General features: G+C 54.6%; 1 protein-coding gene across 8 annotated transcripts in view; it reads right to left on the bottom strand.

Moving 5' to 3' along the window:
• Positions 1 to 13,961, bottom strand: part of FOXP4 (forkhead box P4) — a 48,938-nt gene extending 34,977 nt beyond the window's left edge. For 4 of the 8 annotated variants that reach the window (XM_064476477.1, XM_064476480.1, XM_064476479.1 and 1 more), the window contains exon 1: positions 13,509 to 13,961. The gene's annotated coding sequence lies outside the window, so the exon portion shown is untranslated. Of the gene's footprint in view, positions 1 to 8,636; positions 8,757 to 13,508 lie in introns of those variants that run through there. The other 4 variants (XM_064476482.1, XM_064476483.1, XM_064476484.1 and 1 more) reach the window with 3 other exon arrangements.
• Positions 13,962 to 14,751: the final 790 nt, after the last annotated feature.

Genomic DNA, 14,751 nt, shown 5'->3' with positions numbered 1-14,751 from the left:
TAAAATTCTCATTCCCATCCCAGCCTTCCCTGAATCCTCTCCTATCACGAGTTGGGGGCAGGAGAGAGCGACGGATTTCTGTCTGAGGCGCTGGTCCTGCCCTGAGGCAGGTCCTGGGCTTCCCTCTCTCTGGGTTCCCTTGGGAAGCCAGGGCATCTCCGAGCCTTCGGCCAGGCCCCGACGCTCCCGCAGACGCCGCCGCCGTCGGAAGGAAGGAAGGAAGCAAGGTCAAAGCCACAGCCGCGTCTTCCGCTCTGGGGGAGTCTGCGGGCCGCCAGGGACTCCCACTTCCCCTGAGGATCCTGGCCCTTCGAAGATCGCGGGTGCGCAACGAGTGCCGCCTCGGAACGCGCCGGGTCCGCCTCTGAACCCTCCCTGGCCGGAAGTGACGAGTTCCACCTACCCTGGGGCCAAAGGGAGGACCCAAGGGCTAGGGTGCTTTCGGGGAGGGAAAAAGGGACGGGAAGCCCCACACGCGGAGAAACCTTTTGTGCCTTTTCCGAAGGCCCATATGGTATACGCAGTATTAATTACCATAGTTTTTTAATTAACAACCGCTTAATCTGAGCCCTAACATTTGCCACGACACCCCGCGCTTCGCCGCGAACCCGCGCCGTCCGCCCTGCCAACTCATCAATTAATTTTTATTGACGTTTTCTTCCCCAAACAGGCACAATACCAGGGTTTTCCAATTAACACCTCCGCGATCTCTAATTAGTGCAATTAACAGACTGATGGATGCCCGGAGTTTACCCGCGAGGGAGGGAAGGAAGGAAGGAAGGGGCGGGGCAGCCCCCAGCGCGCTCTCGCTCCGGGCGCGCGCCCTCCAGGGCGCACACGTGCCTGCGCGCAGCTGGAGAGGGGGCGCACCTCCAGCTCTTAGGAGAGCTCGGCGAGTGGGGGCGTGATCACAGGTAACCTGTACCCAGAGCTATGGTGGTGGTTTGAGCTGAAATAGGAGACACCGTTTTCAGCCCTTTGGAAACCTAGAATCTAGTCAAGGCACTAGCTGAAAGCCTAAGACAAGAAGTTGGGAAACTGGCCTCCAGCCCCAGCTCTATCACCAACTTGCTGTGTCCCTTGGGCCAAGTTGTTCTCCCCTTTCTCTTCTGTATAATGGGAGAAACTGGGCTAGATGTAGCCATATGTATACCCCTATTAACTTCCAAGAAAGACTGGGAAGCAGACTGCAATAAAAGACCGATAAAGCTACTTAAAACATAACATCATGGGGTAGTAGGAAGGGAGAAAAAATGGGCCAGAGGATCTCAAACTTGAGTGTATCAAAATCATTTTGGAGGAATTGTTAAAACACAGATTGCTGGGCCCCAAGCCCACAGTTTCTGATTTAATAGGTCTGGAGTAGGCGTGAGAATTCATTTCTAAAAAGTTCAGAGGTGATGCTGATGCTAGCTGTCCAAGGCAACAGGTCTCCAATGATGAGCACTAGCTTCAGTTATAAGCTTCCCAGTCGCCAAAACGAGATGATCCATCTCCAAGACCCTTCATTCAATCAATGTGGATTTAGTGCCTGATCGAGCCAAGCACTGAGAACCCATCTGCAGGAAACTGAAATTCAATCCTGGCCCTCTACATGCTTATAAGACTCAAACCAGTGCAGGTGTCTTGGATGCTCTGAGGGCAACTGGTTAATAATGGAGGTCCTATTCCCCCTCCCTTTTTTTTCTCTTGGTTAAATCTGGTATCTCTTTTTGAAAGTTCAGCCACTAGTGGAAGTCATTCTTCTCTCTCCTCTGATGCTGGTCAGGAGAATATTTTACCAGCAACGATCCTTCATTCACTGGTTCAACAAATATTTAAGAACCTACCCATGTGCCAGGCTGTGTGTGTGCAGATCTGAACAGAACAGAGCACAGGCCCTGCTCTCTGAGCTAATGTTCCCAGGATTTGAGGCAGATGATAAGTAAGGACACAAATACATAAGATCTAACAAAATAAATTCTATCAAATGTGAGTACAGGGAAAAAACGGGGATCTAATTTACATAGGGTGGGGCAGGGAAGGCTTCTTTTTAAGGAAATGGCATTTATACTTAGAAATGAAGAATGGGTGGGTGTCAGTCAGGCAAAGTTTACAGTGAATACAGAGGGAACAGCATATGCAAAGACCCTTATTTTTCAAGAGAAGTTGCTGGTTTCAGACTTTTCTGGAGCAAAAAGTCTTTGAAAGGGACACATTTCTAGACACTATAAGAATACACACCAGTGGGTACCACACAGAACAGAGCATGAGGATGTCTTCTATCTCCCTCTTTCTGTTCCTTTCTTTCTAGCTGTCCTGCTATCAGATCTTACTTGTGTCAAGGGACAGAAAGCAGAGGGCTTTTCAGAGCAATAAGCTCTGGCATTACAGGTAACTGAACAAAACTTCTCAATCTGCCATCCCAAGGCCCAGGAACACCCTTTCCTATTCAGCTCAGGCCCCAAAGGCCCCCTGTTTTCAGGCCACCAGGTTAGGGGAGGGCTCAGACAGCAGCCACTTTTGGCCTCAGCTTTTCCTAACCAACTGCTCTTTTGCCATCCTGACTACTGACCCTTCTCTGGTCACTTGGGTACCTCTACAATTAGAGCATGAGCAGTGAGGTCACCAGCCTGAGCCTTAGTTTCCTTATTTGTCATATGAAGCTCATACTAATAAACCTTCCTTTCAGTATGGCTGTGGTATCAAATAAAATACATTCATGAAGGAAGGCACTCAGGGAAGAGTATTTACTACAATTACTAGAACCCAGCAGGTCCAGAGCCCACCCCTTTATCCCAGCCCTATGGTTTGGCACTTGAGGAAAGTGAAGCAGAACCCAAGGGTTAGGATGTCTCTATATCTCCAAACTGATTCCCAAACCAGAACAGGCTTACATGAGTCCCATGACTACTTGGCTCTCTGATCAGCGATCAGCCCAGCAGTCTCTCCTCCAGCAGATGGGGCTCTCCGAGGCCCAGAAAAAGCTCAATTCCTCTCCAAGCCCTTGCCCTCCCTGTACCTTGGGGCTCTCCCTTGTGGGGGTCAGAGGCTGGCACCGTCAGTTTTCCTCCCTGTTCCCACTTCAGCCCGAGAGTCTCCCTAAATGACACACTAGGAACTATCTGGTCCACCTTTAGAAACCATTCAAAGTCTCTTCTTAGCATAGACCGTCCAGGCCCAGGAGCTGGTGGAAGTGGCAGGGTGAGGACACGCCTCTCTAAGAGGGGGCAACAGCCTCTGATTTGGAAGGTGAGGCAAACACCATCGTGGCTTGTCTGCTCCAGGTCCTCTCCCAAGCTTCAAATTACTTTACTTTCTAATCATAAAAGTAAGACATCTTGGTAGAAACCTGAAGAAAATAAACAAATAGTAACTGTAAGTCTACTACCCAGGTTATTCCCTTTTGGAACCCACTCCTCGCCTCATCCACGTTCACTCTCTTTGGGCATATTAACATTTAAAACGTGAAACTGGGTTCATAATCTGTACATGGTTTGAATTTTCCTGTTTTCCCACTCACCATTTACTATCATAACCATTTCCACATGACATCAAATATTTTAAAGAGCAGTTTTTAGTGACCACAGAGTTGCTTGAATGGGTTGTATGTCCCAGAATTTACTTAGCAAACCCACTAGAGTTGGACACCCAGATTGTTACCTATTTTTCCACTATGACACTGCAATAAACACCCTTATGCGAACAGAATACTCTCCAATTCTATTTGATCAGGATACATGTTTTAAGTGGAATTGCATATTTTTAAGGCTCTTGATACATTTATTCTCTAGCGGACATCCATAAACTCTGTACCAATTTTGCTCTGCCTTCAGCAATGCACCCCTGTCCCAGAGGTCTCACAAGCCCCTTTTTTTAGTGATCATCCTCCATTCTCCACAGCTCCTTCTCCAGAAGATTCTCAGATCCTGCAGAAGGCATTCAGAACCCAACAATACTGACTCCGTCAAACCTGGGAGCGTAGCTGGGTGATGGGCCTCTGCTGTGCACAGCTGGTCCTGGCATCTGGGCACACACAGGGGAATAAAACACAGCCCTTGCTTTTGGGGGTGAGGGGAGGCTTACTGTTTGGTGGAGAAAGAGAGACACATTGGCAAACACAAGCATTAAAAAATGCCCATACCTAGGCTCTACCCTGGTTCAATTCATTTAAACTCTCTGGGGAGTGGACACAGGCATAGATAATTTTAAAAGCTTTCCCAAGTATTCTAAACTTCAAGAACAGCCAGGATTGAGAACCTCTGCCCTACACAACACACACAACTTTAGAAATATTATGTTAAGTAGATACTGGGGGAGGACTACAGGTTCCTGGGGGCTAAGGGGTAGGGGTCTGGGAAGGCTTCCTATAGGAGGTGACTTCTGAGCTCATGTCTTAAGGAAGTGAAGCCTGGGCACACAATCTATGAATATATTTTAACAACAACCATTCCACTCACAGAGCCCTTGAAAGTCTTTTCCCATACACTGTCACACACATCTCACTCTGACAGATGAAGGAACCACACTTCGAAGATGCTCAGTGATGTGACTAGGTCACCTGGCTGCTGGGAGTTTGACCCAGACGGAACCCCTACAGCATTTCTGACTCCCAAACCAGTGCTCTCCATGCCCCTCCCCCAATTTCACCTCAGAGATGGCAAAGCTGGGGGGCAGTGGAGGTCATTCTGGAATCTCCCTGGAATCCAAACCTTTCCTCACCACCACCCTTTACACTGGCTCTGGCCCCCAAATGCTCCCACCAGGCCCTAGCAAGGTGGGCCTCCCTCAAGACTCCTTCTAAGTACCATGACCAAAAGGAAGAATTAACAATAAGAAAAAGAAAAAAGAAATAGAACCAAAGATCCCACTCCATCTCATTAAGAAAGTAAACATAAGAGCCATCTAAGTGTCTAATTAAGCTTCTAATTAGTCCCTGCTTGTTACTAATGCAAATTAGATTACTCCGCTTAACTACAGCATGTCCACAACACCCTTGTTAATTGCGGCCTTTTGAAATTAAATTACTCCCTAATTAGCATATCAAAGCCATTGATTCGGAGCTGGGAAAGATGAGGGCAAGAGGAGCCGAATGCCAAGTTTGGTTAATCAGAGATAGCTAATTAAATAGTGCCGTCTTTCGTGGGGGGCCTGCTGGTTAAGGGGTGAGGTACTCACCCAGGGCCTGAGTGGCCATCTGGAGCCTGGTTCTGGTAGTGCCCTTAGCACCAGGGGCTCCCATGGGCACAGGAGGGGCTCTGGCCAGCCTGGGACAGACCAGTGTCTGGCCCTCTCTGGGCCCCTCAATGCTCTGCCTAGCCGGCCTCTGACATGCCCTGGCCCCTCTCTTTGTCTCCCCTGATGATATCTAGGGGTGGCACTCACAGGGATCTTGGGTACCAACTCACGGGCATCCAAAAAACACATCCATATTCAAATGTGCAAGATTCAACATCCTCCCACAGCTCTCCCTGTTCCAGGATGACTTTCAGAAAGGTGACTTCTGCCCAGTGCTTCTCTAGTGCCCACCTGTGGTTCTACTCTTGGAAGAAAGTCTCCCCTCCCCCAACAAAAAGTATGTAAGTTTGGGGGGGCAGGTAAGAGGGTGATGACTTCCATACAGGGGCTCACCTGGGCAGAGGTGGGCTGGTTTCAGCTTAGAACAAACCCCTCAAGACACAAGAGCCTGTAATTCCCTCCGTGATAGAAAGAAGGGGGAAAAAAATCCACTGCCATCAGTTCTTAAACAGCTGTGTGAGAATTAGATATGTGCCAGAGTGCCCTTACAGAGACTGAGCTCTCCTACAGACCCTGCAGAGTCTGCAGACACCTGCCTCTCTGAGCTCCTCCTAGAATACCGAGGACAGGCAACATCTCTATGACAAAATTGCTAATCAAAATGCCCTCAGGGGCTAGATGGGTCCCCAAGGAGGCCAAGTGAGAAGTGGAGGATGCTCAATCCCAGTCTATCTTTACCACACAGAAATGTAGGCTCAGAGTTTGCACAGGGTTTGGGTTTATCTAAAGAAGCCAAGTGGGGATATTTATGTGAAATTCACCACTGTAATAAACTTTGTGTGGGCCGACAAAACACATAAGAGGTGAGGTTAGTCCATTTGTGACTTCAGCCCTTATGGCTAGCATTCCAGAGAAGCAGGTACCAGTCAGCTGTGTGACTCTGGACAAGTTACATCACCTCTCTGGGCCTCTCAAACAAGAACAAGGAGGTATGTGAAATGGCAAAGCACAGTTCCTCCAGGGTCTGGTCCCATCTAGTTATACTCTGTGTCTGCCATAATCCTTCCCAGACTGGGATGTCTTCTAGAACCTTCTTCCATCTTCCATGCAGAAAGCAGAGTCTGGGCTTTCAGGTGTCCTTGGAAATTCTGAGGGCTCATTCCTACAAATGCCTGACCTGGCTGTTGGGCAGTTAGAAGGTGCACACCTGTGCCCTCTGCCCCTACATTTAAACAGATTACCCTGTAGGGGAGCAGCAGATCCTAAATGCCTCTTCTAAAAAAGACAGAACTTTCACAAGAACAAAATCCTAATGACTGATAGGTCCCTAGCCTGGCCCTTCAGTGTCCCCCTCCCCCATCTAGGGTGTGGGGGGAAGCAGGGGGTGGGGGGGATACTCTGTCCCCAGCCTTCCCCTAGTCCCCAGTACTCCTCTCCAAGTTTCTCACCAGCAGCCCCTGCAGCACACATGCACACAACATCAGGGTCAGGGCCAAACTCCTGAAGGGTGAGGTTTTACAGATTTAAGGAGAGATCAAACAGGGCCTGGGGAGAGGAAACCCTCCCCATCCACCTCAGGCTCAGAAGGGTGAATCCCAGGTAGTGCCCAATCCATGGGTATCCATACAAGCCAAACTGGGCTAAAGGGTCCATAGCTGTGGTTTTATTTTAGAAAATAAGTGGAATTTAAAGCAAGGTAGAAAAAGAGAAATGGGGAGAGGTGAGGCTGTCCTGGTATGAGGGGGAGGGCGGAACGGTGCTGCACAAGGGCCAGACTGCAGCCTGCCTCGCTGAGCTCTCTCTCCCAACGAGATTCAATTAATTGATAACAAGAGGCATCAAATTAATTTCTGGAGGATGTGAGATTCTGATGAAGGGAAATCTCGTCGATGGGGATCGGGTGGGAAGGGGCGGGCAGCGCCCCCTTTAATCAGGCTCCGTGACCTAACTGGGGAGGAGGAGACTTGCCTGGGCCGCAGGGTCGCCTGCCCTGCGCTCCACAGCGCCCCACAGCGCCCCTTTCGGGCAGGACCCGCGGAAGCAGTGGGCTTCGGAGGGGTGGAACAAAGGGGGCCAGTCTCTTCTCATCCAACGCCCAATCCTCCAACCCCACAACCAGCAGTTGTGGGAAGGCGGGGAGTGGGGAGTGGGGGTACGGCGGTGGAGGGGAGTGTGGGTCTCCCTCACCGACTGTACAGTTAGGAAAACCGAGGCCCAGAGAGAAGACCGTCAGGCCTAAGATCTGAGAGAGAATAAGTAAGCTGGTAGCAGTGCGCTTACACGTGCCCCTCGTGCCCCTCATGCCCCTCACAGGTGAGTCCCAGACTAGCAAAGTCATCCCCAAGCTCAAGGAGGTCAGCAAACAGCGTGGGAGACCCTCCCTGTGGCTAAAAGACAGGGGCCACCCGCCCCCTCTTCCAGAGTTCCTTGAACCCCCAGCTCCCCCAGCATCTTCTCAGCACTCCTGGCGGTGGTGGTGAGGGCCGCACACATCTGGTGCGTGCGTCCTGGAGCTCTGGTCTCAGAGATCAAGGAGCTTCCTGCACCTCGCAGCACTGATGCGCTCGAGGAGGCTCAGGGAAACACTGGCTGGGCTGGCAACCCAGAGCGAGTGCGCTCAGCAGGGGCGGGAGGGGCGGGAGACCCGGGAGCCACGGCTCTCCTGGAAACCCGGGAGCCTTCCTAAAGGAAGGATTCTCCCAAATGGACCAACTGTACACCCTCAACACACCCACTCTGGCGAGCGCCCTGGCTCCCACAGAGATGCGGAACCCTCAAGAAGCTTTGCAGCCCAAGCCGCCACTTCCTCAGCCTCCTGCAAACCCTGACCTTCCCATCTCTCCCCCAAATTCTCCCCATCCGGGTGCCCTTTTCATCTAGGATGGAATACACATCTGCCCAAAGAACCCCCTGAAGGAGAGAAAGGAGGAAGTATATGCTACCCTCTTTTGGACTAGCTTCTTTCAGCCTGGGTCTCCTGAAGTGTGGGCTCCAGAGCCAGGGACCCAAATCAGAGGGAGCCCACCAGGCAGGAGAAACAAGAACAGAAGCCCCTTCACTGACCTACTGGCCAGTGTCCCTTCACACAGCTCAGCCCTCCTGAAGGCTCTCCCAGGCCAGCACCAGCATCCTGTACCGGCTGGGGAGTATTAGGACCAGAGCCTGCCTCCAGTCACCAGCACCTATGGGAATGATCGGCACTGGCGTACTTGCTCCATTTCTGATTTTCCAAGTTGCAAGAGAGCCACCTCTTATTAAACCTCTACCTAGACTCAGGCAGGCCACTCGACAATGCTGTGGAATGGAGAGGAGTCGCGCCTCCATTCCCTGACCCACTCTGCCCTCCAGTCACCATGATCTGTCCCTCCTTTACTGGTGGTGGGAATTCTGGGTAACTTCCACCCACTGACCCTGCCTACCTTGAACGTGAAATGCAGAGGGTCACTATTCCACACAATCCACTTTGTTACTGTCTGAGGAAAACCCACCATCTGCATGGGAGCCCAGGTCAGGTGCCATCAGAAACTCCTAGTGAAAGAGAAAACACCATTTCCCCCTGTCCTACACCACCAACGACCCCACGCACCCTCAGATCACAGCTCCAGAGGCTCCAGCTGGGCAGAGTCTGGGGCCCAGAGGGAGGTAGGCAGAGCTGCTGGGATTTGAGGAACAAGTTGTATGGCTGTGGCCAGGGCTCAGGGGAAGAAAGACGCAGGGCTGCACTGGAGCAAGGGACAGCCAGGCAGACCCTGAGAGGGGGAGTCCTGGGACAAGGATCAAGAGAAGGAAGGGCACTGGCCTGGCCCAGGCGTGGATGGCTCCTTCGAGGCACCAGAAGCTTCGACTCTATGGCCTGCACCCTGTGGCCTTGTCCAAGAGGCACCTTTTGTGCTGGGAGCTCTTAATTTCCAGCCAGGCAGGCATGCCCCAAGGCACAGGGCCTGCCAGGCAGCATCCCACAAGGCCACTGCATCAGCAAGCCTCGGGATTTGGAGTAAAGAGGGTTCCCGCAGTGATCCTGGCATGGTGGATCTGGCCGTGGGCAAAGGTGTGCATTTCTACGGAGAATCCGGGAAGATGATGCTGAAAGAGGCCGCAACTTCACACTCAAAGTAAGTTTCTTTTTGCTTCTTCAAGATGATCTATCCAAGGGTAGGTCCCAAATTGATCTGAGACTAGCTGCCAAACTTGTCTTCCACAGGCTGTGTCAGCCAGGGTTCTAAACCATAGACATTTCCCTTTTAGGAGAGAGGTGGTGCCAAACACTTTTCCTCCCATTTTTGTCTCCATGAGCACTTTATGATGCTCCTGGATGGAGGATGACTGGACCTTTTAGGGGCATATGCAGGTGGGAAATGCCAAATTTTCACCCCAGACCCTCTTTAAAAGGAAAGACAGGAAGAGGAACCACAGCTTTCTCATTGGAGGGCTGAGGGGAGACCTTGGCCTGAGCTTCTGAAGGAGGGAGGAAGAAAGGCAGGCCCTCCCATCCCCTCCTTTCTTGCTTCCCCAGAGCAGAGGCTCAAGCCCTACTGGTTATGCTGGGAGTTCTAGGAGTCCCATACTTTAGCCTCAGCTCTACCACTAACTGTATAACCTCAAACAAGTTGCTTCTTTTCCTAACCCCTAAAACAGAGGTTAATACTCAAGCATTTCCAGTATTCAGTCCAGCATGTGGCCTGGCAGTGTTAGGAATCTTGTAATAAAAGTCACCCCTCGGTCAGTACTACCGTGTGCCAGGCCCTGTGCTAGGGTACTTACATCTGCTCTTGCATCCCACTCCCCCAAACAGGCTCTAACAGCTACTATTGACCTACTTTACACATAAGAAAATTGAGGTTCAAAGAGCTTAACTAAGGTCCCCAGAGTCCCATCACTACTGACAAGTTCTAAAGCCTTTTCCCCTGTGACCCAAGTTCTGCCCTGGAAGGCCTGACTTCCTTGCCTTGGGTTCCAGAGTACTGGAACCAAGGTGGAGGAAGCCATTTCAGCCATTGGAGCCTCAGAATCTTATCAAAAACAGTGCCTGCCCTGCCTTGGTCTGGGAAGCTGGAAGAATTGTAAGATCTGAAGGGAAACTGTGTGGAGCTCCCTGGATGGAAGAAATTACTACTTTGCAGTTTGGGTTATTAGAAAAGTAAAGATATTGTGCCTGCCTGGGATGGGCATGGAGGGGCTTGCATTTCAGCTGGAGAGATGGGAAAACCACCAAGGCAGTGGGGCAGTGGAAGGGTTAGGACGCAGGGAAGGAGGGTGCAGCTACACCAGGTGTGGCAGATCAGGGAAGCCGTCTAGGGGAGATGACCCTTCTCTCCCCTTGCACCTCACACCCCTCCTCTGAAACAGACACCCTGCTCCCACCCTCCTCTCTCTGATGTGGTATGTTATCTGTCTCTCCTACCTTGACAATGTGCAGACCCCCAGCCTTCACTGCTTGGGCACTCCAGTGCCCAGCCTGGGACCTGCCCAGACAGAGCAGGGGCTCAGCAAACATTTGGGGAATTAGTGGATTAAACGATCCCCCCCCACCCTCCCTGCTTTCCTGCCCCTAAGGAAGAGATGTGTTTGGAGTAGGGGCCCAGCAGGATATGCACATTCCTGGCAAGAAGGGACCTACCTGCCAGCAGCCAAAAATAAAGTTTCTGGCCAAAGGCAGAGGAAAGGGGGTGGGGGTGGGGTGTCTAGGTGTGACAAAGGCAGCTACACAGAAAGGGACAGGGGAGCAGGTCCTTTTGGAAGTTGGGCTCAACCTGCCCCCTCCCCACATTCCCCAGCACTGGTGTCAGGCCTTTCTCTCCCCAGGGCACAGGGGCTCCCCAACTCCAACAACTCTGAAACGTGCCAGGAAGTGAGAGGACAGAAAACCCCACCCAGGGCCCAGCCCTCAGTGCCAGGAGAGAAGGTTCCCATGGTCTCCCCCAGTTTAGTGCCACGACTGGGATCAGGGTAAGGTAGTAGGCAGGGATCCAGGAGGAGATTCAGATCTTACAGGGGTCCTGAGGGGGTAGGGGAGGGAGAACTCCCTCAGTGCCACTTCCTCCAATGCCACTTTGCCCCACTGATGAGAGTGAGAGTGACACCAGATGGGAAGCCCCATGAGACACAGCCCTGCTTTTGAGAGGCTGAGATCTAAGGGTGGCAGAGAGAGCAAGCTGTCCAGGTGCCCTCAGCACAGTCCCAGGGCCCTCCCTCCAGCCTTCTAGGTGACAAAGAGCCCCAGAACCCAGGCAAGACATAGTTTCTCAAGTTAAAATAAAAACAAAAAACAAGCCTGCAGATTTCCTCTCCCCTGCGGAGGTTTTCTGCCAGGTTGGGCAGAGATTGTCTGGGGCAGGAGCTGTCTGAGGTGGATGGTTCCCCTTTGGGCAGCTGGGGCCCACCCAAGTACTCATCCCTGCACCCACCCACTGGCTCACCAGCAGGGTCAGGGGCTTGAAATGCTCAGCGCTGGCAGCGTTCAGTTCTGGTTCTCAGAAAGAGAGATTCTGGGTTAAAATTCTCCGTGTTGAGATCTCCATAACCCACTGTGTTCTGAAGTGGGGCTGGTCAGACCCTCCTGCGGCTAGAGGCCATACAGACAATCCTCCTGCTCCTTTCTGGGTGGGGAAGGGGGGGCACCCAGGCGAGCCTCCAGCTCCAACCCTAGCTGCCTCTCAAACTGCACCCTGTTGGCCCTCAATCCCATAGCTAACACAGTTCTCTCTGGGACAATCCAAATACGTGCTTTAAAACAGGGGACGAAGATGCTGAAGTTCAAGTGAAAACCCGCATTGGCCAAAATGCTCCTGGGCTTCCTCAGCAACCACCAGGATGACAGTTTCAGACTCAGGTTTCCTCCTTAAGGCAACCTGTCTCCAACCCCTGCTCCAGGCTCCGAGGTCAACCAGCAGGGAGACCTTGGCTGGAATGGGAGAACTGCGGTGATCTCCAGACGCCTTAAACACAGGGGAGGAGTGAGTGAAGAAATCAGACAGGTGGGCAGGAGAGGCCGGTGGTCTAAAGGGATGAGCCGGGTGTTCTATGGGCTCAGGGTTTCCATGTTCCCATATTCTCTACTCCCAAACTAAAGAGTCGGTTAGGATGTGATGCGTTCATGAGGTCGTCCCAGTTGGAGAAAAGGAATTCGCAGACGTTAGGGCCTTTGATTCAGAATCCGCGTCCCGCGAAATCACACGGTCTTTTGCCGGGGAGGCCGGGACCCCTGGTCGCTCCAGACACCCCGCATTCTAGCGCCACGGCTCTAGATGGGCTCAGCCCAAGTTAGTTAGTTTGGCGTTGATGGGGAACGCGAGGCTGGAGTGGCGCCGGGGTGACCACCGCTCAAAGAGAGGTGTCTGCGGGGGGCTGTCCAGGGGAAACGCCACAGTTCTCAGTCTGGGGGAGGGGAACCTGCTTGGTCACTCCGGGACACCCTTCCCAGGCGGCCTCTGAACCTTGCTGCCGCTCTCTCTTCTCCCCTACATGGTGAGGCGGGGGATCTCCCCAAATGGGGTGAATAAAGATATCGGCTGGGTCAGCCCTCCACCCTCCAGCAGCCGCGCACAAAACCACAAGGGGCCATTTCCAGACGCTCTCAAGTCCCCAAGAAGTTTTTCGCTGTATCTCCGAGCTGACCGATGGAAGGGGGAAAGGGGTTTACTGGCCCCGGAACCTCCGAGGTGCTACCTCGGCAAAAGGAATCCCCTTCTCACCCGAGGCGACGCGGTGGGTAGAACCGCGGTCCACTCCCCAATCTGCCTCCGACGCGTCTTAGGGAGTCTTCGACCGACTGGGTTTGGGGGAGCCCACTTCACCACTTCCCTCCCTGGCTCAAGAAAGTCCGGGCTGGGAAGTACTCTTTGTCTGACTCGGGGCGGGGGAGGGGGTCGCGCCCCCAGACACCCCATTCCTCGCGGCCAGGCCGGGAGGGGGCGGGGCCCAGATTCTTGGGGGGGGAGGGTGGGCCTCCAGGAGCCTTTCCAGCACCCCCACTCCGGCGGACCTCCGCTGCTCCCCCGGCAGCCGCCGCGCCGTAGCCCCCACCTGTTCCCCCGGCAGCTCCGGGTCGCGGGGGCCCGGGCCGGGGGCAGGGTGTCGCGGCTGCGCAGGGTCAGGGCGCCGCAGCCGGCCCCGGCTGGAACAAAGTGCGCCGGCCTGGGCCCGGCTCCTCCCGGCGCCCGGCGCGTCTCCGGCGGGCAGTTTGCAAACACAAAGTGAGCCAGTGAGCGGGCGAGAGAGTGCGCGAGCGAGGGAGTTGGTCTGGTCGCCGGCCCAGCCCCCACCCGCGTCCCCGGGCTCGGCCCGCCACCTACCTGTCCCGCCCGGCCGCTCCGTGCGGGCTCCGGCCCGTCAGCCCGCGCGGGGCATGGGGCTCGCTCGGGTCGCCTCCCGGGCCCGCCGCCGCCCGCTGGGGCTGCCCCTCCGCGCCGCCCGGCGCCGCGCAGCTCCCGGGCGTCCTCCCTCCGCGCCGCGCCGGCCGGCCGCCGCGCGCCCTAGCCCCGCTGGGGCATCGCACTTTGGGGGCAGCTCGGCTCGCTCTGGCTGTGCTCCTCCTTCCCGATCCTCCCGCGACGCTTGTTCACTCGCTCCGGCGCCGGGGCTCCGGGACCCCGGCGTCCCCGCCCCCGGCCCAGCCCTGGTTCCGGCCCGGGCTCCTCCCCGCCGCGCCGCCGCCGTCTGCGCCGCACCCTCCTCGCGGGCTGGGGGCTCCGTCCCGGCCGCCGGCCGCACTGTCCGATCGGCAGGGGCGGCCGGCTCCGGACTCCGAGGGGCTGCGACTGAGCCCCGGCAGCGAGTGGCTGCGAGCGGGCGGCACGCGGGCGGGGCGGGAGGGGGCGGGGGAGGAGGGGAGGAGGGGGAAGGAGGGAGCGCGCGGAGAGCGAGGGAGGAGGGAGCGAGCGAGCGGCGGAGGGAGGGGAGACCAACTTCTAGTGCTACCATAATTCGCCTAAAGCAGGTGCAGCAAGTTTCACCCTGCCGGGCAGCCAGCCTTAGGCGAGAGGAGACCACGTGGACCAAACTTAAGGGGAAGAAAAGTGGGGATCTAGGGAGAAGGCGTAGGGCTGCGGACCTGTAAGAAGAGGGGAGATGGTGAGAACCCAGGAATTCACCCTGGCCTCGCGAATCCCAAGGCGCCCTTTGCAAACCCCAGTCTTTCTCTGAAGCCTGGAGGTACAGCCAAACCCTGCTCCCACACGGTTCATTGGTTCCCGGCGGGCTGCGCCCGGGGCGGGGAGTGGCCGAGGGGCCCAGAGTCCAGAGCCGGTGCCCTTTCTCGCCTCCCTCCTGTGCCCTGCTGCATGGGGCTGGAGGTGGGCTTTTGAATCGGGGGTTGGGGAGGTGGGGAGGCTCCTTCTGGGCTTTGTGAACTGTCACCCTTGGCGCGCGCCGCCTCCCTCTCCGGAAGGGGACTTTCCCCTAAAGTGCTCTGCGAACCAGTGAAGAAGGGGCCCAAAGCCGGATCCACGCGGGTAAAGCGAAGTGCAAAGTAGAGGCAATTATCAAGACAAATTAGATTGTAAACAAAACTCAACGTCTTTTGTCTGAGGGCTGGGG

Source organism: Camelus dromedarius, chromosome 19 (assembly GCF_036321535.1).
Source record: "Camelus dromedarius isolate mCamDro1 chromosome 19, mCamDro1.pat, whole genome shotgun sequence".
In the NCBI taxonomy this organism is placed as follows: domain Eukaryota; kingdom Metazoa; phylum Chordata; class Mammalia; order Artiodactyla; family Camelidae; genus Camelus; species Camelus dromedarius.
The sequence above is the reverse complement of the archived record's forward strand: the minus strand, read 5'-3'. Positions and strand labels throughout refer to the sequence as shown.